General features: G+C 37.9%; 2 long non-coding RNA genes across 3 annotated transcripts; one reads left to right on the top strand and one right to left on the bottom strand.

The window, feature by feature from the left end:
• Nucleotides 1-6,939: 6,939 nt before the first annotated feature.
• LOC125216766 lies at nucleotides 6,940-8,007 on the bottom strand. Its single transcript, XR_007175453.1, has 2 exons — nucleotides 7,815-8,007; nucleotides 6,940-7,168 (listed from the first exon to the last, which is right to left on the bottom strand). It is a non-coding gene; the product is annotated as an uncharacterized LOC125216766 (long non-coding RNA).
• An 11,991-nt stretch (nucleotides 8,008-19,998) lies between these two features.
• LOC125215253 lies at nucleotides 19,999-21,630 on the top strand. Of its 2 annotated transcripts, none has more exons than XR_007175236.1 (2): nucleotides 19,999-21,238; nucleotides 21,351-21,630. It is a non-coding gene; the product is annotated as an uncharacterized LOC125215253 (long non-coding RNA). The 2 variants fall into 2 exon arrangements; XR_007175235.1 differs by having other exon boundaries at nucleotides 21,343-21,630.
• The last annotated feature ends 3,755 nt before the right edge of the window (nucleotides 21,631-25,385 follow it).

Raw genomic sequence — 25,385 nt, 5'->3', positions numbered from 1 at the left:
CGCGAGGTGAGTCTCGTTTGATAATGTCCTCAAGAGGAGCTCGAACAAGGTTTTATTATTCGGAAAACTGGCCAGTTGGAGTTTTATTACTCTATGAATAATAAATAAGTGTTTCTTGCTAAGTCCACTCTTGGAATTAATAAGATGTTAATTAATTAAGTCCATAGCAGACATTAATTAATTAATGGACATTTATATCTTAAGCGCGGGAAATAAATAATATAAATAACGGAAACCCGGATTACTTGTAATTTCGGATTTGGATGGGGAGTGCAATATTACTTCTGTAGTGGCTGCTCGTAATATTCCAATTAAAAGCTTATATTAAATTGGGGTTCAATTTAATTAGTAAAAAGCTAATTGGAGGAGCCCATATCCAAAACCTTCCATAGATCCCTGACTGGGCCCAATATGAACTTAATATAAATAGGAGAATAAAGGAAAGACAGAAACACAATTATTAGTAGAGGAAATTTTCGCCCCCCTCTCTAATTAGTAGAGGAGTTCGAAAATTCTTCAGCTCTTCTCCGTGAGGAATTTTCTGTCTTCTTTATTCGAGTCCTAGTATTTTGATAAGATCAGCCCACCCTGATATCGAGATACAGTTCGGGAACCAGTCAGAAGATCCGTGGTCTAGTATTGAAGATCATCACGTGGAGAAGGCGCGAGCAATCGACGATTCTTTGGAGAATCAAATCGGTAACTCTAAACCGTAGAATTCATGTTTAGGATTTACTTTCTTTAAGCATGAATTATTTGCGTTCTAGCATGCAATTATCTGTTTAACATGTGAATTGATTAATCGCATAATCGGTCAAATAGATCCGTATCTGATTTATTTGTTTTGTACAAGTCTTCCGCTGTGCAAGGGAGCAAATCAGAGCTAATCTTGTTGTGAACATGGTGTCGGCTCATCTATTTTTTAATTGTTGCCTTCCGTGTTTTTCTCGTGAATTGGCTAGTGGGAATTGAATCAATACGTGATCTCTCCAACATGTAATTATTAATTGAGAGAATGATCTTTACATGATTACTTGATTAATCGTTTTGCCTATCGTGAATTAATTTTGAGTCGGCAATATCGAATTGCATCGCTGCGGCGATTCTTGTTCGCCTTCGGGCAAGAGATCAGCGTGAATCAGCAGCGGGTGTGGAGATGCAGCGGCTGTCCGTTGCAGCGGCAGCAGCGGCAGGCTGCGTTGTCTTGACGGCGCAGCAGCAGCAGCGAATGGGTGGAGACGAGCGCAGCGGCTGCGGGCTCAGTGGGAGTGCAGCGGCGCTGAATTGGGGTTTACCCCATGCGCGACGTGCCCGTGACTTCGCTTTCCAAATTTTGATTAGGATTTTCAAATCCGATTCAATTTTGGAAATAATTCAGGATTCATTTGGAAATAAGATTTGAATATATCTTGTGGATTTTATATATTATATAAGATTTGATTTGGTATTAAATCGTGGATTAATTATAGATTTTATCCTTATTTTATGTATTTGTAGGGATTTAATTCCTAGATGAATCCTAGTTAAATTTGGATAATGATAATCTAATTTTTTTTATTTATATCCTATGGATTAATGTGGATTTATCCCTAGAAAAATCCTAGTTGGATTTAGATAATGATAATATTATTTTATTCTTATCCTATGAGTTTATATGAATTTATTCATAGATAAATTCTAGATGGATTTGGATAGTGATAATATAATATTTTATTCTTATCTTATAGATTTATATGGATTTATTCCTAGATAAATCTTGATAGATTTGAATAATTATAATATAATATTATCTTATTCTATGGATTTATATGGATTTACTCCAAGATAAATCCTAGATGAATTAGGATAAACATTTATATTAATTTATTTTATCATATGGATTTGAATAGATTTAATTCTATTAAGACAAATCTTAGATGGAATAAAATAAGAATTAATCCAAGTTATCCTTATCTTCTAGATTTATGTCCTAGATAGATGATGATGTTAATGATATATAAGAAAATCCTTATTTAATTGGATTTAGATAAATTTAGATATATAAGAAAATCCTTATTTAATTGGATTTAGATAAATTTATTTATCTAAGAAATCCTAAGTAATGTTAAATATATTCTGGATGTCTATTTTAAATAGAATTAAGATTTGTATAAATCTTGATTGATTGGATTTTATTTTTATCTTATGGATTTTGATAGAAGTGTTTATATCTAGTAATATCCTAGTACGATTTAAATAATGATAATCCTAGATCAACGTTATCTTGAATTGTAGGATTTGATTTTATCGAAATAAAATCTAGAATAATCCTAAGTGGATTTAGATAGTTGACTATATCTTGATAAATCCTAAAAGAATTTGGATAATTATTATCCAAGATAAAACTTAATTATTTAATTGATTCTCCCTTGACTTGATTAAATAATTTTTGATAATTATCTAGTGTGTTTAAATGCCATGCATTAAATGGATTTATCTGTTTATTTGGTGTTTATCTATTTTAAGTGGATTATATGCTTTATCTGCTTATGTGATAATTATGCAAAAACCATATAAAAATATCTAAGTGATGATTACAACAAGTGCGTTGTATACGGTCTCCATCGGTTGGTTTGCAAATTTATGAAACTAGTTTCTAATATTATCGCCACCAATGTTGTGGGGACAATAATCCTAAGAAATAGCAAGTTCATAAGGGCAGACTTCTCAAATATAAATAGTATGAACTAGAAAGTAGTTTCTAATATTATCGTCACCCATGCTGTGGGGACAATAATCCTAAGAAATTGCAAGTTTCAGAAGTTCAAACAGAATTTATGAGATAGCTTGGTTTTGTTATCAGCACATGAGCATTGTTATGGAAGTGTGTTGTAGAAACAAGATTCTGTAATGCTAAATCTGATGGTCGTGCTTAGGCAACATTTGGCGGCCATGCCGTGCTGCGGTCTCTGGACTATTCGTCGGTGTTGTGACCAGTAAAAATGCTAAAATTTTAATGCGTATTGACCTCTGCTTGAGGGTACAAAATTTTAATTTTACAGTTGCAAGATACATAATTGTTTTGTGGTTATTTGCGATTATGTATTAAGCATGAGTATGTGATAATAAGTTAATTTGCCAAATCTTCATTATGCCATTCAATATTTGTCTGCAATCCTTAAAGAAAGTAAACTCGAATGCCTAAATTATGTAGACCGGAAACGAAAATGGATAAGATTCTCATCGCTGAAAGCTTGGAGTTTATACTCAATGATTCATGTCCTCCATTTCCTCGATATAATTCCACGAAGAATGTTCGAGAATGCATTATGCATGTACTTGACAAGCTCTTTGAGGAATAAGGTTAAGCTATTTTCCTTTAAGTAGCTCGACAAGTCTTGGTTAATGACGATGAAAGATGGATATCAATAGAATCTGTCAAGATGATTCGATACTATGCTCTCCCCTGCGTACGGTCGATAAGCTCTGAACTCGCGGAGCGCGTACTCTGCACAACTCTCATAAACACTCGACGGGGGTCTAGTGGGATCACGTCCCTCCATCTACACAAAGGTTACCTCACAGGTCAGAAGGAGGTACTCATAGGAAAACGTAGCATGAAGGTAAGGTGTAAAGAGCGATGCGTGAGAGTCTAAGTCAAAGGAATCCTCAACTAGAGCCACTATACTGTGTGATCTAACGCCAACAAACTAAGTTCACACCTCAAATCTAACGTTTCTATGGGTTCTCGCGAAACGTGATGGAATCGATATTCTCTTTCGGATCTAGTCGAGTGTCATAGCCACCGTGAGGATCTATCTTGTGTTATTTCCTTATAGCATCATTCCTCATTTCCATTTTCAACATTTGCCCCTCTTGTGCTCTCGTGCATTGGGCGTCGGCTCTTCTCGCGCAAAAAGTCGTGTCACTGCGGATCACGCTTTCGTGCCTAACTCTGTCTAGCACCGTCTCAAAATTGTTGCTTAGGAAAGCAATTATAGGATTTATAGTTCATCCTTCGTAGTCTCATTTTGAGCTACATTCTTCTAGGAAACTCTTATTCACACTAGGTTCTTTCACTCTTGACTGGGAGAAACTCTTGTCACACTTTGCCTCAGATATCTCAAAATTTCACTTCTTCACTTCCAACTCGGTTGAACGTCATTGAGTGATGATCGAGTCGATTACTTGGAATGATCTAGTGAACAAGTCTAGATCTTGACCTTAGAAAGTTTGGATCTCAGAGCAGGAAAGAAACTGGGGCTCTTATACCACTCTGTCACGACCGCACTTTTCTAAGGATAGCGAAAGTGGGTAAACCGCGACTAATGAGAGGGATTAAAGAAACGGGGAAAGAAAAGGGGAAAGAATTTGTGAATATGCCCAAGGGCCAAGTCGATTCATATCATAGAATAGAAGCCAAATGTACCATTACATGGTCTTAGAACTAGAATAAATATTACATCAATAAATCAGAGTTCAATGGTGAGATTCTAAGATGTCTCACTTCACAAAAGAGCAGCAGAATAAGTCCATACTATGCGACTTCGTGTATGAAGACACGAATCATGAAAAGATCCACTGGATTATTTAGTAGCATAGACTCCGATCATTTCTCCATCCTCTTGACGTTCAACCTGCACATTTATAAATACATGCAGGGCTGAGTACAGGAGTACTCAGTGGACACATGCCGAAAACAAAACATACAATATATAGTTGTCATCCATCCACAGTATCACACGGGGTTTTTCTTAAAAGGCCCGAGCATACTAAATTCTTTGTGAGCTAAAAGTCCGAATGATCAGTCTAAGTTCTTTTGAATCCTCTCCTTATCTGAGAATCGTGTACCGTGAAGGTGGCCACCTTCAGCGGACACATCGCATGCCAACCGCTGATGGCTCACGGCTCGCGTGCACGTTATTCTGAACAGGATTTGCGGTCCTATTGGGAACCGAATTCGTTAAACTCAGGCTGGCATCGCCAAAACCCGCAGGCATCTAGCCCCTAGCAGATAGGCCTCAAAACAAACATTTTATGGCATGACAACAACTTGAAAAAAAAAATGAATCACTGCTCCATTTTGAGAAAAGATGATTTTTCATAATTTCACAAGTATTTGCTTTATATCCATACTATAGTGTTGGATATTAAAAGAAAGTCCACCTGATATGCTTATGTCTTAACTCAAATACTCGCTTTGGCCTCACTCGCCCTTGAGCAATTTATCCCTTGAAAATAAATAGCGTAGCACGCTAATTAATACTTGAACTAATTTTCTTTAGAAAGAATGCATGCATCCTTTTGGATAGCACCTATATCTCAGTCTCGTCTTATAGGATTTTTCTTAATCCTACCTCGGCTTCACTACTCTGCAGAGTTTATTTATTCTCTTTATTAACTTTGGAGAAATTCTATCTTCTCTAAACAAATACTCGGCCCTTATTTAAAAGAATAAGAATTCTTGGAAAGTCTCTTCTAAAATTCTTTTCTTCGGATTTTTCTTAAGGCCGCCCATGGCGTCGCGGGGCGACGCCGGTCGGCTTTCACGTCTCCCACTTCACTACCTTATTTTTCTCGGAATCTAAATAAATTATTTGGAAATTTATTCCTAGACCTTCGAGCTCCAACTCAATCTTTAATTAGTTCCTACTTCTCATAGTTAAATCTTGGCTCAACAAAAGTCTCTTGGCCCACTAATTAAATAGCAAATCCCTAAATTAAAACTAGAGTCCAATATTTTATAATCTCTAGGCCCAAATCTCCCTTTTATTTAAATACTTCCGGCCCAAACTTAATTAAATAGGGACCCAGCAACAATAATTTCCTTGGCCCAACCTCTTAATCAATTACTAAGGCCCAAACATAATATTACAAAGTCCAAATCTAGACTCTCTTCCACCCATCGGTCAATCTCTCTCTCTTACATTTCTCAAAGTGAGAATTTGGGGAAAAACCAGATCGGAGAAGAAATGGCGGTGCTCGCCCCACTCTCGGCTCCGCGACCCCTCCGGCGAATCGCCATCTCCGGCGTCGTCGGGGCTCTCTCCTTCTACCCCTAAAACCTTTTTCTCTTTTCATCACTTAACTCCACAATAAAATCCCCAAATTTGAAACACTTAAATTGGAAATCGGAGAATCAGCGCCTACCCTCAATTCTCCTCACTCCACCGCCGCTACTTCCCTCGCCGGCGTGCTGGCTCCCGGTGTCGACCTCTACTTCATGCCGCGAGCAGCTTCTCTTCCCGCCGTCACTCGCCGTTCGCGACTCATGCTGAATCAGCGCTGCCGCCGGTGCTTCGAGCCTGTTCTCCTCGCTCCGGCGAAGTCTCCGATAGGTGAAAGGTGTCGCCTTTCTCCGTCGCTGCTACCAACGCCCTGCATCGGCCCTCCGCCGAGCTCTCTCTTCCTTCCCGGCGAAATCAGTAGCGGAGAGGAGGCATCGCCTTTTTCTCCCTCTCTTAGCCGCGACTTGCAGCCGCTTCGCGGAGTTCCCGGGGTTCCGTCGACGTTTTCCCGCCGCCCGGCAGCCCCTCCGCCTAAGCTAAGTCTTCTTCCCCTTGCCCTTTCCTTTTGTGAGTTGTGGCCGTAGCTATTAGTTGGAGTTGGGAGTGTGATTGAGCTTGGAGAAGGGTCCCTTTTTAAAAGAAATCCTAAATCTCGATACTTCACCGAAAAGTGTTCTTACTCCTGTGACTTTGCTATTGCTTAGCTCTGCTCCAAGTTATGTGTTGTTTCTATTCTAAGCTTTTGAGCTTTAAGCATGATATTTGATACCTGTTACTGTGAATATTCTATTGAGCTTCTAAGAATCTAAGTTATTGGCTATCTATTGTGGTTGATCTACATGATGCAAAGGGTGTTGTTGGGATTACCTTGTCACACCCCAACCAACCCCTTTGTCGTATATTCTAATTATTATAAATATGAAATACTTAAGCAATTAACCTACATGTAAAATTCATAAAACATCCATATAATATAAACTCAAACATCAACATAAATCTGTTTCATATTTCAAAACATTTTGAATTGTATTGAGACGCTCTCTCCACTCTATATGTTATACATTGGTCTACATGCAAAATGATGAGGAGGAGAAGGTTGCTATAATGCGTCAGCCGCCAACCCTGATAACACGTGGAGTTTCTAAAACTCATATCAACCAAAACATCAGCGATATTTTTTCCTGAAAAATATTAGTGGTTTATATGAGCCACAACTCAGTGTATATAAACCTTACCTTTAATTCCACATCCCATATATCAAACATACTCTTTAACCAATATATAAAACAATAATCAACAAATATGAAAATTAACTCCATATACATATGCACGTGCCACTCTGTTCAGTTTATTATTATGTGATAGTTCAAGCATGGTATCTGCCCGGGATTTTCAATATGCCACTATGATTTGACCCGAAGGTCCCACTATGATTTGACCCGTAGGTCCCACTGTGAATTGACCCGTAGGTCCCAATATGATTTGACCCGAAGGTCCCAATATGATTGACCCAAAGGTCCCAATATGTCCACTATGATTTCAGATCCAAGACATGACTATCACAGATCCTCTTTAATCAAATGATTCAATTAATTCCAATACCATATGCAAAACATATCTATTGCACCAATTACATATCCATATCATATTCCACTCAATAATTCCAATTTAATATACTATTTATTGCAGCAAGCATATATCACATCATCATAATTAAACACATATCATATCAGTATCACATCATATAATTCAAATATTCACTTCAATTTAACACATAACAATTAATCACATAAAATATGTAAAACTAAAAGTGTGATTTATACACACCTGAAAATGATAGATAATCAAATCAACTCCCGATTCTGTCTCTTAAATTACCCTCGATCCTGATTGCAGTTATTTGAATCCCTAATTTCCATCCTTCGTTCTATAAATTTCTCCTGTATGAATAATGTTTCTCTCCTTCCTTTTTATTTTTCTTTCCCTCGGTAGTTTCTTATTTCTCTAACTCTATGCATGGAAGATTAGCCACGTATCTTAAATAATACAAGTGGCACTCCTATATGTATATTTATGTATGCAAGGCCACGTATATACATGATTTTTTTTAACTTATAACTACAACATATTCCTTATTTTATTGTTAATATAAGTTAAACCCTTGTTACTAGTATATGGGTGCCATATTTACTTATACTATTTCATTTAGGATATACTACTCCCGTAGTCACATACCTATATTTATATACTTAATAAATACTAATCTTACGTATATGTACGTTGTACATTTCAATTATATAAGAAGATATCTCGTAATTTATTAAGTAACTCTTCTATAATTCTCGGTTGCTATCTAATAATAATAAAGATTATACAACTAACAATATAAATATGCCAATATAAATAAAAATATGTTAATATGCAAAATAATGCAGGTTTCGGGTTAGGGATGTCACAATTCTTCCCCTCTTTAAGAATTTTGTCCGAAAAATTCATTCCTCTCTATGTTAACGTACTCAAAGAAATTGTTAACCCGTAAATAGATGTGGATAGTTCTTTCTCATCTTTTCTTCTGTTTCCCATGTCACCTCTTCGACTACATGATTTTGCCAAATAACTTTCACCATTGGAATATTTTTTCTTCGCAATTGTTTCAGGACATGTGAAGGATCAGATCGATAAAGCCGAATCCTACTGACGTAGAAAATATTATGAATCTGTGCCAACTCTGGAGATAATGTTAACCTATACGCCAATGGTCCAACTCTTTCAACAATATCTCACGGTTCAATATAATGAGGATTCAACTTACCTTTCTGAGGTGAAACTCACAAAAGACTTTCTTAAGACTGAGATAGTAAATCGCGGATCTCTGTCAATATATAAGATACTAGAATACCATATAAGCGTTCCTGCAGATAATGATGCCAAATCTTCAAAGCAAAATAATGTCGCTAATAACAGATTTTGAACAGGATAAGAAACTTCCTGTACTTGCGATTGTTACGACACATAAGCAATAAACTTTCCGTTAAGTCAAAAGATAACCAAATCCATGTTTCAGCTAGGGGTGGCGAAATGGGTTACCCGCGGGTACGCCCACCCGAAAAGTCGGGTACCCGTACCCGATTTTAGCTAAATTGGTTGTCCCAATACCCGCCCCGTTATATACCGGGATTTACCCGATACCCGTGTCGGGTATCCCGTACCCGGCATTGCGGGTACCCGTACCCGACCCGAAATTCGAATAAAAAATTTGAAAACCATAATAATCGTCAATGTTCCCTAATTTACTTAATTAATATTGATGGTAAACTTTGAATAGATTAAGAATAAAAGTGAGGGGACTCTATAGCTAGTTCCGATGAGTTTTCAATTGTATGTTCGTCGGAATATAAAAATGTTTCAAAAGAACTCTTAGAAACATTTCATTTTCTTCACTCATTTTGGAAAAATAATAATATAAATACTGTTCTCTACATTATTATCTTTCTTACTTTATTTTTTCTTCATTCTAACTATTTATTTTTAATTTTTCAAAATGAATGTGTATATGGCTATTATTATTTAACTATTTATTTTTTTCTCTAATTTAACTATTTGAAACGCCTCTATTAATATGGAATGGAGGGAGTATTAAAAATGATATATGGCTCTAATACTAATAATAACGGGTTTAACGGGACTAACGGGTATACCCGTACGGGTAGTGGGTATACCCGCTACCCGCAAAACTCTAAAACACACCACCCGATCCCGCCCCATTTCCCATTATTGTCGGGTATCGGGTACCCGATACCCGGCGGGTAGCGGGTCAAGATGGGAATTACCCATTACCCGCTACCCATTTTGCCACCCCTAGTTTCAGCGCATCACTATAAATAACATAATATCTTGTACCTGCGGAGATAATCAAAATAGTTGACATATTCAAACGATACTTCCACTCATTAAAACTCTTTTGATATGCTTCACTTCATATAAAAGAAGAATTATGCCATACTAACTTCATTATCAATTGAATAATAATAAAGAAATATTTCCAGTTGAAAACCAATTCAATCTTTTGTCGATCCACTTCTATTCCAAGACCTGACACCACTTGTCCCAACAATACCATATGATCTAGCTAGACTCACTCTTACTTAACCTTGCAATAATCTGTTTATCTCGCAAAACTTGTAATACTGACTGCAAGTGATTAACATGCTCATCTGTAATTCATGAATATAATAGTAAGTCAATAGAAATAATCACTAACGGATCCAGGAATAGTTGAGAGAATCTTTTCATCAATGCCATAAATAATTGTAGATGCAATAGTTTATTCGAAAGGCATAACCAAAACTCATAATGGTCGTACTGAGTTCAAAATGGTGTCTCTGCAATATTCTCTTTAGCTATCTTCAACTGATGAGATCTTGATCGAAAATCAATACTCGAAAACAGTTGCATACCTTGAAATTGATCAAATAAGTCTTCTATTCTCGGTAATAGATAGTTATTCTTCACTGTCACTCGATTCGACTTCCAATAGTGTATATAATGTCGCAGTGTATCATCTTTCTTCTTCAAAAATAATATTGGTGCTCTCCAAAGTGAAACAGTAAGTCATACATATCACTTGTCTGACAACTCTTGTAATTGTTTCTTAAACTCTTGAAACTCTAATGAAGACGGTTGATAAATATAAATATAAATAAATGCAGTGCTCAATAGAGAAATATGTCTCCCGATAAGGTGAAAATCCAGATAAATTTGCACTTCCAATAAATCAAAAAGCCGATCTAGATAATATAAGAAAACCTGGAGCAATAAATATCACTCGATCCCGTCTCGATGATTATATTACTATTTCTTTTACTCGACAAGCTACCTTGGTTCGATGAAGTGAATACCAATATATACTCATAATAATATCAAAACTTGTGTATGAACAAGAGAATCAATATCCGCTGGCAGCTCAATTGAATTAACTCGCAACACGTTCTCTAGAAAACCCTGTATATTGAAAGACAAAACCTTCTCTGCTTCTTATCACAATACACTTCTTTGCATATATTTAACATCGAGTTCTCTAGAAAAATCGTCTGAACTAAATACCAGAATACCAGAGGTTGTATCATAGCTTGTGGGACTGTTTCCCAACAAGAGTAAGTATTGCTTCAAAGAAGAGAAACCGTGTAATCAAATTGCTCATCTGACATACAACTCATCTGATTGAACACATGTTCTAACCTTTTCAGCCATATCTCAGCCTCGGCTGGATCAGTTGTCTCATAAAGTCCACAATTCCATTTTTTCGGTGCTGTTTAATGTTTCTACCTCTTTGACTCATCATTGGTCCATATACCAAAAATCCCAATATGATACAACATGTATATGAGATGTTTCAATTAATTGATGATGCAGGGCGGCTGACCCTTCTCTCCTCAGTGACATAGGTTCATGATAATTGAAATGCAAATGAAACTTATAACCGAAATGTATCATACGATATTCATAGATGCCATGTCCCAGCGGGATTCTATCCCTGCTCTGATACCACCTAAACTGTCACACCCCAACCAACCCCTTTGTCGTATATTCTAATTATATAAATATGAAATTTTTAAGTAATTAACCTACATGTAAAATTCATAAAACATCCATATAATATAAACTCAAACATCAACATAAATCTGTTTCATATTTCAAAACATTTTGAATTGTATTGAGACTCTCTCTCCACTCTATATGTTATACATTGGTCTACATGCAAAATGATGAGGAGGAGAAGGTTGCTATAATGCGTCAGCCGCCAACCCTGATAACACGTGGAGTTTCTAAAACTCATATCAACCAAAACATCAGCGATATCTTTTCCTGAAAAATATTAGTGGTTTATATGAGCCACAACTCAGTGTATATAAACCTTACCTTTAATTCCACATCCCCTGTGAGAAATGAGTGACTGAGTGAACCCAGTGTTTGGCCTAGGATTGGGTGATCCTGACAAGCAGATATACTGACTGGTAGAAAAGGGGGGCGGTGGAAGTTCAGGGCTTCCTAAGGCCGGATTGCACCTGATCTCGAGAGGAAGGGTGGTTAAAAATATAGCCTGTTCTATGTGTTTAAGTTAACTATGTGTCTTATGTGTTTGTGTTGTTTTTGTTTTCTTTTCTTGTGCGTCAGAGTCTTGAGTCTAGTTAGGTAGAGTCGGTCAGGGGGAGTAACCAGGCTCGAATTCGACTTATTTCTTTTTGTTTGTCTTCACGCTTGAGGACAAGCATGTGGTAAGTGTGAGCAGTTTGATAAGTCGAATTCTAAGCCTTGGTTACTGGTCAGTCATATGTCGTGAAATTCATGTATTATCTGCAAAACAGTTGCTCAAGTGTGCAGGATTGAAGGATCCAAGTCAGTAGGAAACGATTCAGGTGACGCAAGTGAAAAGGGCTCCAGAAGGGTGCGATACTGACCAGGATGCATGCCAGATAAAAGGCTCAAGATGGAGAAGAAGGATAGCTGGGATGATCATTGACGAGGGCAAAAAGGTCAAAATGCGGGAGAAGTCTACCCTAAAAGCAAGGGCAAGCCTCCCTATAAAAGAAGCCACTTGGAGAGAGAGAAGGAGTTCGGTTCGGAGTTTGACAATCACACTTAGTAGAATTCTCTCTAGAAGATCCATCCTTCAACAGCATTATCCCACCTCTCATTCCTCGCCACAGCCATGGTCACTTGACGTCCAGAGTTTGCCGGAGAAGTCATCAGTCCGTCGTTCCAGCCAGTTATCGTAGCAGTGTAGTAGTATCATCGCCCGGAGTGGCATAAACAATCTTAATCGCTTTCTTAGTTTAAAGTTTAATGGTTTTCATCATTTAAGTTACTTGCAAACACTCATCGTTGTTGCTCTTTTGAAGTACTTTGTTATTTTCCAACATTTGCATTATGAAGTTTCTATTTCGCATGTCACTTTGGTTCGAGTTTGCTTCATTCTGCCTAGGAAAGTTAGATTTAGTGATTGCTTTCAATTTCTAAGTGTTTTCTTGTCGGGAATTGTTGATTTGAAGTTGTAGCTAAGTTTAGTCAAGTTTTCGTGCATGAGTTTCTTTTCTGCGCCGTGATACCACCTTGCATGTCAGTCAGTAGAAGTAAAAGTTGCAGTTTACCGTTTAATTTAAGTTTAAGCAATTTTATCGATGGATCTTGAGTTTGAATTTGTGAATCTGAAGTTCAGTTATGGAGTTTGTGTTTATCTGAATTCTGTTAATACTTGGTGAAGAAGAAAACGTCAAAATCAACTTTATTTGGACCACTTTTACTTTTAAGTTACTTTTACTTTTGTTCCCTACTTTTCAGATGTACTATCCAGACCTGTCAGAAGCCCCCAGCCATCAGATATACCTTGTTGTCTAAATTTCCCCTTTTAGTAACTGTCCACTTTCCATATGTCTCTGATACACCTTGTCCCCTATTTTCACGAACACTCCCACATGTCTGTTATTTTCCCGCCTACTAGTCAGTAGAGTACCACCTTTAATTCTTGTCTAGGTAAAATCTCAACCCAAGCGTGGTAGCTAACCAAAACACCCAGGAAAGTCACCACAGTTCTCAAAACGTGTCCATCCTCGTGGGATTCGACCCTTACCTCCACTATACTAGCCAGTAGAAGTGGGTTGAGGAAATTTGTTTGAAGCCAGGTCCCGGTTATCGTACCAACGACTCAGCTAGGTCGGGAATCTCTTCCTGATCAGTTGGAAACACTCCAATTTACATACGATAAACCACAAAACACCCAAAAAGAGTGGAAAGGAACCTGAGGAACCCTTCACATGACTATCACAGATCATCTTTAATCAAATGATTCAATTAATTCCAATACCATATGCAAAACATATCTATTACACCAATCACATATCCATATCATATTCCACTCAATAATTCCAATTTAATATACTATTTATTGCAGCAAGCATATATCCCTATCATCATAATTAAACACATATCATATCAGTATCACATCATATAATTCAAATATTCACTTCAATTTAACACATAGCAATTAATCACTATGTAAAACTAAAAGTGTGATTTATACACACCTGAAAATGATAGATAATCAAATCAACTCCCGATTCTGTCTCTTAAATTACCCTCGATCCTGATTGCAGTTATTTGAATCCCTAATTTCCATCCTTTGTTATATAAATTTCTCCTGTATGAATAATGTTTCTCTCCTTCCTTTTTATTTTTCTTTCCCTCGGTAGTTTCTTATTTCCCTAACTCTATGCATGGAAGATTAGCCACGTATCTTAAATAATACAAGTGGCACTTCTATATGTATATTTATGCATGCAAGGCCACGTATATACATGATTTTTTTTAACTTATAACTACAACATATTCCTTATTTTATTGTTAATATAAGTTAAACCCTTGTTACTAGTATATGGGTGCCATATTTACTTATACTATTTCATTTAGGATATACTACTCCCGTAGTCACACATTCACTAATTACTATATATTCTCATAATTATAAAGTCTAATGGAGTACATACCTATATTTATATACTTAATAAATACTAATCTTACGTATACGTACGTTGTACATTTCAATTATATAAGAAGATATCTCGTAATTTATTAAGTAACTCTTCTATAATTCTCAGTTGCTATCTAATAATAATAAAGATTATACAACTAACAATATAAATATGCCAATATAAATAAAAATATGTTAATATGCAAAATAATGCAGGTTTCGAGTTAGGGATGTCACATACCTAACTCGATGATTCCTCTCGGGTGGGACTGATGTCCTGCCTCAAAATTCCTCCTTGCTCCTATTCCTTGCTGCACTCTTGAATTATTTGGTGAAAATTATGTGTCGAAAATTAGGGGAGGAGAAGGGAGATGAGGCTGCTTATATAGGCTCTATTCTTGGCTGTTTGTGCTTGAGACTTGGAGGCAAAGGCTCCTATTTTGGGGCTGCCAGCTCTACCTCTTTTGAGCTTCATGTTCATGTTATTCTTACTACTTTGGTGTATGTGTGGCTGTCTCTCTTGGTTGTTTCCTCAGCCTTGAACGATGGGAAGAAAAGGATTTGACTCATGTCTATATTGGGCTTGTGTAGAAGCTCATTCTACCATGCTCATTTGTCTTGATTCCTCATTGATGCTAGTTGAGAATGTGCCAAAAAGGGGCTGATCTCAAGCTCTACTATTTCCCTTTCTTAAATGAGCTTGTGCCTCCCTTCCTTTTTATTTGTGAGTCATCTTCTAACCCCTATTCTTGTGTTAATTTGTAGGTACATGGCTGGAGCTTTGGAGTCTTGTGGCTGCTCCCTAATCGAGAAAGAGAGTGAGGGAGAAAGAAAGAAGATGCTCCTCTAGAGATCCTTTGGCTCCATCATCAAAATAGCTAGCTTCCAAACTTGTTGACTAGTGTAGTAGGATAAATGGTGTAGAATTGATGTGTGTGTTGTCACTCTCACATATGTAAACATGTGCTAGATATATCTCCAACATTTTTGTATATCTTATTCCTCAAATATTTATCTAGTAAAAGCATAGCCTTTACTTTTATCCTTGAACACATAAATTTCCTTGCATTTTATTTCTTCCAACGAAAATACTTAGATTACTCCAAAGTCGAAAATTACAACGATAACTATGATTACACGGATTCTTAAAGGAAATTAATTAAGCTAATAAATCCGATTTATCCCGAAAGAAAGGAACGAAATTCCGGGGCGTCACACGAATTAATCAAGAAAACTATACAAATCTCTTAAAAAATAATCTTATATTCCATTAACCAATAAACCATATACTTATTTTATAGACAAAGAATCTTCACAAATATTTAAGATATTTTACCACTAATAACACAAAATAGATTACAATATATCTACATCATTTTGCAATACAACATTAATTATAAATAGGTAACAAAATCCATATTTACACAACAATAAAGAAGATGAGTGAACCATCATATCAATAAATAACACTATTGACATTCTCATCCCATCCAAACGCATCTCATCGTTTCAGAAAATCAGCTTTTTTCATATCTCAAATCAATTGTTTCAAGAATCAAGCAACCATTGATATTTGGTAGGCAAGAATCAAACTTTTTTCATAACAGTCACTGCATACAAAAATATACATATATAAAATAAAACAACTGCACCACATTGAAAACATAAGAAAATCTAAAACGAATCACCAAATATCAATGACAAATATTCGAATCATTATTACACAACCACCGATTGACAATTCCAATTTTTACATCGAAACTGCTAAAATCCAAAATATATCTAATAGACCATAAGGTTCAATATATTATGCTATCAATAAATCATGGAATTTATACTACAATAAATACTGGAATTAGGTGTCTAACATTAACATGATATAATGAAATATGTTACATTATAACATATTACTCAAACAACACAACTAAACAAATTGGAATAAAATGAAAAAAAATAGCGTTAATATCTTAGTTTTATTTAATAAAATGCTTTATTATGTTCATTTTAATAACCTAATTCCTTGAATACAATTTCTTAGCATCACAGTCCAAAATTTGACTAAATAGACATAGACAAACTTACTAAGAGAATGAAGTAGTAGAAATTGCAAACGCTCAACTACTACATTCTAAAATCATTTATTCCATCTCTACTTCAAAAATTATGTATCCTATCACAACACAAAACTAAAAATCACCAAACCTCTCACGCTGAATCAAATTAGAGCAACATATGGACGAACCAAAAAGAAAACATATCAATCAACCTTGATATCCCAGAATTTACGAAGATATTCGATCTACATGCACAATCGAAAATGGTATGTAACTATTAATGCAATTTGTCAGATTTCTTCATTATACTTACATTTTTTTTAATTTAAATCTGAATTAAAATTTTTATTTTTAATCACCAAAACAGATATTCCCAGTTGAATTCCAAGAGAAATATGGACATAAACTTGATCCAATATGTAACTCGCAAGATAAGAGTGGAAATATTTGGAAAGTGAAAATCTCAACAACTCCAGATGGAAGAATGACTTTGGACGATGGTTGGAAGAGCTTTTACACGCATCACAACATGGGCTTTGGAGAGTTTATGATGTTTCATTTAATTGGTAAAAGTCATTTTTTTGTGAAATTATTTCATATCAGAGGTTGTGTTAAAACAGCCGGAATTCAAACAGGTAATAATTTTGCATAAATTTTAATTTCTCTATATAAAATATTTCATTGTATTATAACACAAACATTTGCAGACAAAGTTGATTACAACGCTGGTTGTTCATCGCAAACAACAATTCTGGCGTCTTTCGAATCCAAGATGACACGGTCAAACAAAAGAAGTTTCGTAAGTTTTAAATCATCATTACTACTGTTATATAATTTTATTTTATTAAATAATGTAAAATTAATAAATTATACTCCCTCCGTCCCAAGGTATTAGACCAACTTTCCTTTTTGGGATGTCCCAACATATTAGACTCATTTCCTTTTTTAGCAAAAAGCATCTATCTTATTTTATTCTCCACCTACTTTTTTCTCTCTTCTCTCCCCTACTTTTTCCCTCTCTCCTACTTTACTCTCTCCACTTTAACTATTTAAATATCAATTCCTTAAATCATGTGTCCAAAAGAAGTGAGTCTAATACTCCGGGACGGAGGGAGTACTGTATTAATTGTCATAGCATATACCGATACAATTTTGGAGAGACCACTTAATCAACAAACCAAGGTTCCAGTGATTCTAGAATATGACAACAAACAGTGGGTTTCAATTTTAAATGAGAGAGACGACAGAATAACACTTCGGCTTGGTTGGCCAAGACAACAATTTGCATGTAGGGGCAAAACTAAAGTTTGATTTGCTGGACACAATTGACATCAAATTCAGAGTCAGTCCAACAAAGGTAAACCGTAAATGTATATTTATTAGTATTTAATTTTCTATTTTTGCATAACACTACTACTTATTACTAAAAAATTAAAACTAAAAAATAATTTCAAATATTACATATGCAGGACATGTATTAACTTAATACCGGAGCAAGATGTAAAACAGCGTTTAATCAAGGTATATGTATATTAAGATTCTTGAAACTTTCTAAACAATGTAATTTAAAACTAAACAATTTGTCTATCTTTATGTTAACTACCGGCTGCTACATTTTAAGACAACCACATTGTTTGCTAACAAATGATATATATGAATGATTTTATTTTATCACTATTAAAATTAAAATAAAATAGAAACTTATATTTTAAAATAAGATTATAGATACTAATTAAGTTTTAAAAACTTATGAATTGAGTACATTTTCAGATAGCTACTCAAGCAATGTCAAAATATTTTCAATTGCTTTACTTATGTCAACACTGATAATGCAATGTTTAAAATATGTTTAGGCCAAAATATATGAACTCAAATTTATTTAAAGAGTTAGGTTCACACTATATATAAGTCCTTCACACTATACATCTCTACTCATGAATCAACGGCTCTCTTAAACTGTCACGACCACAACTCCCTAGTGCTAGTGAGCGTAGCTATTTCGCGACTAAACAATTCTCAATAATCAAGGGACAACATAAAAAGGATGAAATCACTTAAATCAATAGTATCAAAGGCATATGGGTACATAGTCAAAACGTGTTCAGAGTATCAAGACTAAGTTCATAGCTTTCTAGCACATAATTCTAGGTTTGCAGCGGAAGAGTCCAAGACAAAATAGCACGTATGAAGACATGCTACTTTGGGCTACCTAACTACTTATTTAATATGCTTGTCCCAACACCTTCGCCTGCTCGTCCACGTTCAACCTGCACATTTGAAAAATAACATGCAGGGCTGAGTATTTGATATACTCAGTGGGCACATTGCCAAAAATAGTTCTATCTTTAATTGTCATTGCCACAGCTGAGTGATCACGGGGTTTTACTTAAAGGACCCGAGTCACTAAATACTTTTCCTTTAGTAAAGATTTTGATTGCGCAATCACGTAACATAGATATACCATATCTGAACCTTGTGTGAACCGGGAATGTGGCCACATTCCACGACGGTCACTGGACCGGCCAACCCCTTTTGTTAGCTCACGGTCCCCTTATGTGTACACTAGTCCGAGTAGGGTTTGCGGCCCTACTGGGACCCGAATTCTATTTAACTTGAATTGGCATAGCCAAGCAGATAGGTAATCATAAAACAAAACATGGCATGACAACATACTTGAGCAAAGAATCACATTTTCATACTAAAAACACGTTTTAAAAGAATGCCCACCTCAAAGCAAAAGTCTCTATCCGTAATTTCTTTAACGTGGCCTTAGATGCCGTGTGAAGACGTTCCTTTAGGAAAATAATTAACATAAATATACTTTATTAGACTTTGAGGAAAAAAAATTAATTAAGCTTAAACGTGGATGCATCCTACGTGTGTGATCACTTCATTCTTTCTCTAGATTTTCTAGAAGCGTTCTAGAATCCTTGAATATTAACTAAATCAAGTAATTTCATTTATTTAAAAAAAACTATTCGCTCAGCTAGAGAGTGTTACCTCCTATGCCATTTATTCAGGTGCTAAAATAAATCCGAGGTCTATTCATTGTTAGCGTAAAAATTCTTAAAAATTAATTATTCGAGCACTTAAGCTAAGATCCGGAAAGTTCTATTTAGCTTCGTGGAAATAATTAGCGGACTATTAATTATTTAATCCATAACATAGGAAGGCCCATGATTTAATTAGTTTCCTAGTCCATACTTTAATTTAGTTGGTGGCCCAACTCCATAATTAAATTCAAATAAAAGGCAGCCCGTTTCTAACATTTCTTAAGCCCATATTTACTTTTAATGGAGAGGCCCAACTTAAAACTCCCTCAAGTAAATTCTTTGGCCCAAGGTGCAAATAAATAAAAGAAAGGCCCAAAGACAAAAACAATTAAAAATAAAAAGAGGCCCAACTTTCTCTCTTCTCAACATTCTCAAATCAAACAAAAATCCCCAATTTGAAACCCTAGTCAGAATTTATGGAGGCATCTTCACCTCGCTCGATCTCCAGCCACGCCGCCACCACCGTCGTCGCCTCGACACCCAGTCGAGACCTCGCCGCCGGAATCTCGAGGCAGACCTCGGCGTTCCCTCCAACCGACCAAGATTTGGTCGATTCAGGCGGGAAATCGCTCCGTTGGAGGACGCTCGACGGTTCCTACCACCGTCTTTGGCGTTCCTCGCTGGTGTGCGCGAGCTCGATGTCTTGGCCGCCACATAGCCCTGCCGTCAGCCGTCAGCTCTGGGCCTACGACGAGCCGCCGCCGCCGCCGCCGGAACCTCAACGCCCAGCCATGGCTGGTGTTGCACCGTCGGAAGAGAGGAGAAGGCATCGCTTCCCTCCGCACGGAGCTCCGACTGCCTCTGCGACTTCCTGCAGCTACCACCGCTGTCGCCGTCTCCACCTCCGGCGGATTCACTTTCCCTTAAAGCTAAGTCCTTTATCTTATTCTTAGTGTAGCCACTTAATTTGGGCAGAAGCTTATGAGATTTAACGAAAATTCTTGCATTTGATTATTGTGGTAAAACTTGGTTTGGTTTGCTATTACTGAGTTAGCGTGTAAGGGCAGCAGCAGGTCGTTTCTCTTATTTCAAAACGTGGTAAAGCTCTAAACTTGTTGTCTTAAGCATGATGTTCGAACAAAGGCAGAGGGTGTGCTTGTGATATATTGATTGTGATTCTTAAGTTGTGGTGCCTCTATATGATGATATGTAAAATTTGATTGGGAGAAGGGGTGGAGGTGGAGTACCTCTTGAAGCAGTTGCTTGATTTTCAGCTTTTAAAACTTGGACTCTCTCACTTACTCCTTGATTCCTTGCTATGGGGAGTGGGAGTTGCTCTTGCTGCCACTGGTGTTGATACTCCAAGCTCTCAAAATTTTCTCTAACTTTGCTGAATATTTGTGATGTATGGGGAGGGAGTCTAACGGTGGGGTTGAGGGGGGGTTTTATAGGCTGATTTTGTATCTTAGGAGAATTAATTGAAAGCTGATTCCCCCCTTGTCCTCATGTTGAAACCTATCTCACTTTTGTGATTTAGTAGTACTCTACACTAAATGCAATTTGGTCTTTAGTTAGAGATTACAAGTCCCCTCAAAACTGACTTTGGTTGATTGTGTGACTAGGAAAGCTGGTGCGCATTTTGGAGGAGCAAAAATGGCAGCTTTGACTTGCCTCTTTTGGGTAAGTCCTTAGTCCTTCATAGTTAAAAGAGGTGTTGTTCCTTTTCTTTAATAGGAAGATCCCTTAATTCTCTTGTACATATGCATTAATTACTTTGTTTGTAGTTTTGTAGGTGAGAAAGGAAGGTGTGGCTGTTGTGTTGTTCTCGGGCTAGGCTCGCTCCCCTTGGCCCGATGGACTGCTCAAAGACGGGCTATAGTTCGGGCCTGGAGAAGAGGCCCGAAGTGCATCAAAAATTTATCTTTTCTTTTCTTTGTTTTCTTTATTTGAAGCCTTGTTCCATGTATTATTATTATTATTTTTTTTTTTGAAGTTAGTAGTTCGTTTATTGTATATGAAACGCTATTCGAATTTCTTTACTTGGGAAAAGACTTCTTGTCCTTCTTATTTCATTTACATATTGTTGACGTCCTTGTGTTCGCTAAATTCTTATTTTAGCTTTTATTCTCTTGCGAACCACTCCATTAAACACAAACAAGGAAAAGTAACAAGTTTTTATTTTATCATGAATCAAGAGAACGAAAATCCTCTAGTTCGTCATTAAGCATTAATGTATCGGGGTAATTAAAGAAGCGGGTATTACATTCTACCCTCCTTAACAAAAATTTCGTCCCGAAATTTTGCTTATGTCACTCAAAAAGCTCTGGGTACTTTTCCTTCATCTCGTCTTCCAGTTCCCACGTAGCTTCCTCGTGACCATGATGCTTCCATAAAACTTTCACTGTTACAATAGATTTATTCCTCAATTCCTTGACCTTCCTATCCAAGATTGCCTCTGGCTTCTCTTCATAGCTTAAGTCTGGTTCCAAAACCATCTCCTCTTGGTGGACTATGTGTTTTGGGTCGAACACATATTTTCTCAATTGAGACACGTGAAAAACATTGTGCACGTTCCCGAAACTCGGTGGGAATGCCAATCTGTACGCCACAGGACCCACTTCTTCTAGAATTTCGTAGGGTCTGATGAAACGTGTTCTTAGCTTGCCCTTGACGCCGAATCTCGAAATCCCTTTAGACGGAGATACCTTTAGAAAAACTTTGTCTCCCGCCTTGAACTGCAGGTCGGTTCGGCGAGCATCCGCGTAAGACTTCTGCCTGTCTTGAGCTTCCTTGATTCTCTCACGGATCTGGCGGACGATCTCTATCATTTCCTCTACAGAATCTGGTCCAAGCGTATTTCTCTCACCAACCTCATCCCAATAAAGTGGTGATCTACATTTCCTCCCATACAGTGCTTCATATGGGGCCATGTTTATAGTCGCCTGATAACTGTTATTGTAAGCAAACTCTATAAGTGGCAATACTGGCTCCCATTTTCCTCCGCGGTCGAGCACTACGGCCCTCAACATATCTTCTAAGGTTTGGATTGTCCTCTCAGACTGCCCATCAGTCTGTGGATGGAATGCCGTACTGAAATTCAACCTGGTGCCTAGCTCTTGCTGCAGGCTTATCCAAAACCTAGAAGTAAATTTTGGGTCACGGTCTGATGTGATCGTCACCGGTATTCCATGTAACCGTATGATCTCTTGCACATAGATCTGAGCTAACTTGTCCGATCCGTAAGTGATACGAACTAGTACAAAGTGGGCGCTCTTGGTGAGGCGATCTATAATCACCCAAATAGCAGTATTCCCTCGTTGTGACTTTGGCAATCCTGTCACGAAGTCCATCGCAATGTGCTCCCATTTCCACTCGGGAATTTCTAGGGGTTGCAATTTCCCATAGGGTCGTTGATGTAGAGCCTTCACTTGTTGGCATGCTAAGCACCTTTCTACAAACGACGCTATGCTCCTCTTCATGCCATCCCACCAAAACTGTTTCTTCATATCTTGATACATTTTCGTACCTCCTGGGTGGGCGGTGTAGGGTGTCTCATGTGCTTCACTCATGATCTCATTTCTGAGAGCCTCGTCATTGGGCACACATAATCTTCCTTCAAAAGTGAGGGCGTTATCCGCTTCTTCGCGGTAACTCACCTCTTTTCCCGTCCTCACTTTAAGTCGAATTTTCTCTAATGCTTCATCACTCCTCTGAGCCTCAACAATTCTGGCTCTTAAGTCTGGCTCAATCACTAGAGTGGCGATTCTACTTTCCACCGTCTCTGGTGCTCTTACTACCTCCAATCGCATCTTAGCGAATTCCCGTATGAGTTCCTCATTTTGTGTAAGGAAGGTGGCCACTTGGGGTGTAGTTTTCCTGCTCAAGGCATCTGCCACTACATTCGCCTTGCCTGGGTGGTAATTTATACCACAGTCATAATCCTTGACTAATTCGAGCCATCTGCGTTGTCGCATATTTAAATCCTTCTGCTCGAAAGTTCCAGATCATGAGTGGGGTAGTTTAACTCGTGCGGCCTGAGTTGGCGTGACGCATAAGCAATCACCTTGCCATCCTGCATCAATACGCATCCGAGTCCGATCTTTGATGCATCGGTGTACACCACATAGCCTGCTCCTGGTGCTGGCACGGCTAAGACTGGTGCGGTGGTCAATTTTTCTTTTAACAACTGGAAGCTTGCCTCACACTCCGGCGTCCAATTGACCTTAGCTCCTTTCTTGAGTTGTTGAGTCATTGGTCTGGCTATTTTAGAAAATCCTTCAATAAACCTTCGATAATATCAAGCCAAACCTAAGAAACTTCAAATCTCATTAGGTGTTGTTGGTGACTGCCAACGTTGTACTGCTCCCACCTTTGTAGGGTCTACTCGGATCCCTTCTATCGTCACTATGTGCCCAAGGAAGTTCACCTCGTTAAGCCAGAACTTACATTTGCTCAACTTGGCATAGATCTTCTCGGCTCTTAACGTCTCCAAGGTGGTCCTCAGATGTTCCTCGTGTTCCTTCTCTTTCTTCGAGTAGATAAGAATATCATCTATAAAGACTAGGACGAACTTGTCCAGGTACGGGTGGAACACGCGGTTCATTAGTTTCATGAACACAGCTGGGGCATTTGTAAGCCCAAAAGGCATTACAGTGAACTCGTAATGGCCAGGTCTGGTGCGAAACGTACTCTTTCGTACATTGTCCTGTCGAACCTTTAGGTGGTGATAATCTGGCCTCAAGTCCATTTTCGAGAACACACCAGCTCCTCAAAGTTGGTCAAATAGGTGATCAATCCTCGGTAGAGGGTACTTGTTCTTGAGCGTCAGCTTGTTCAACTCTCGGTAGTCGATACACATTCTCAGTGTTCCGTCCTTCTTCTTTACGAAGAGCACTGGTGCGCCCCATGGTGACACACTGGGTCGGATGAAGCCTAGGTCTAGTAGTTCCTGTAACTGTATCTTGAGTTCTTCTAACTCCTTAGGCGCCATTCTGTATGGTGCCTTCGATACTGGGGCCGATCCTGGTTCGAGATCGATTGTGAATTCTAATTGCCTGTCTGGCGGCCATCCAGGTAGTGCGTCTGGGAAGACATCTGGAAATTCTCGTACCACTGCTACATCTTCAATCTTACGGTCCTCTTTCTCTTCCCCATTCAGGTAAACGAGGTATGCAGGGTATCCTTTCCTTATCATAGTGGTTGCTTGTAGTGCAGAAATTATGGACTTTCGTCGCCTCATGGAGATTCCGTGGAAGATTGTGGGTTCCTTCCCTGGGTATTGCAGCGAGATCTGCCTCTCCTTACAAAGAATGGTAGCGTAGTTTTCGGCTAACCAATCCATTCCCAATATGATGTCGACGTTCCACATCAACATCACATGCAATTTGTGAGCCACTAACTTAAGGTTTCCCATAGTGAATTCTACGTTTGAGCAAGTTCGTGAGATATCTATAAGGCCTCCTACGGGTGAGGACACCCTCATCTTATGTTCGATTTCATCAGTAAGCAGTTCTAAAGTATCCACGCAAGGTGCTGACATGAAAGAATGGCAATAGGTATGTCGAGGAGAGTTCCCATACTTGCTAAATTGCTCTTGGTTCCCTACTCAATCTTAGGCTGCTTCTGCCTCGGTGCAGTAATTATAGCCTGAGTGGGAAACCTTTGGCGTAGCTGCCGCTGGTGATATGGTGCTGGGGGGTGAGACTGGGACTGCCTTTCTTCTCGGCTCAGCTTGAAGTGCCCGCAGCTACGAACGCTACCCTTGATAGTCCTGCCGCCCTCCTGTCCTAGTATTCTTGTTCGGCATTCCCTGGAGAAATGTCCGCTT

The sequence above is a fragment of the Salvia hispanica genome, chromosome 3 (genome assembly GCF_023119035.1).
Source record: "Salvia hispanica cultivar TCC Black 2014 chromosome 3, UniMelb_Shisp_WGS_1.0, whole genome shotgun sequence".
Classification (NCBI taxonomy): Eukaryota; Viridiplantae; Streptophyta; class Magnoliopsida; order Lamiales; family Lamiaceae; genus Salvia; species Salvia hispanica.
Note: the sequence above shows the minus strand (reverse complement) of the source record. Positions and strands in the feature narration are given on the sequence as shown.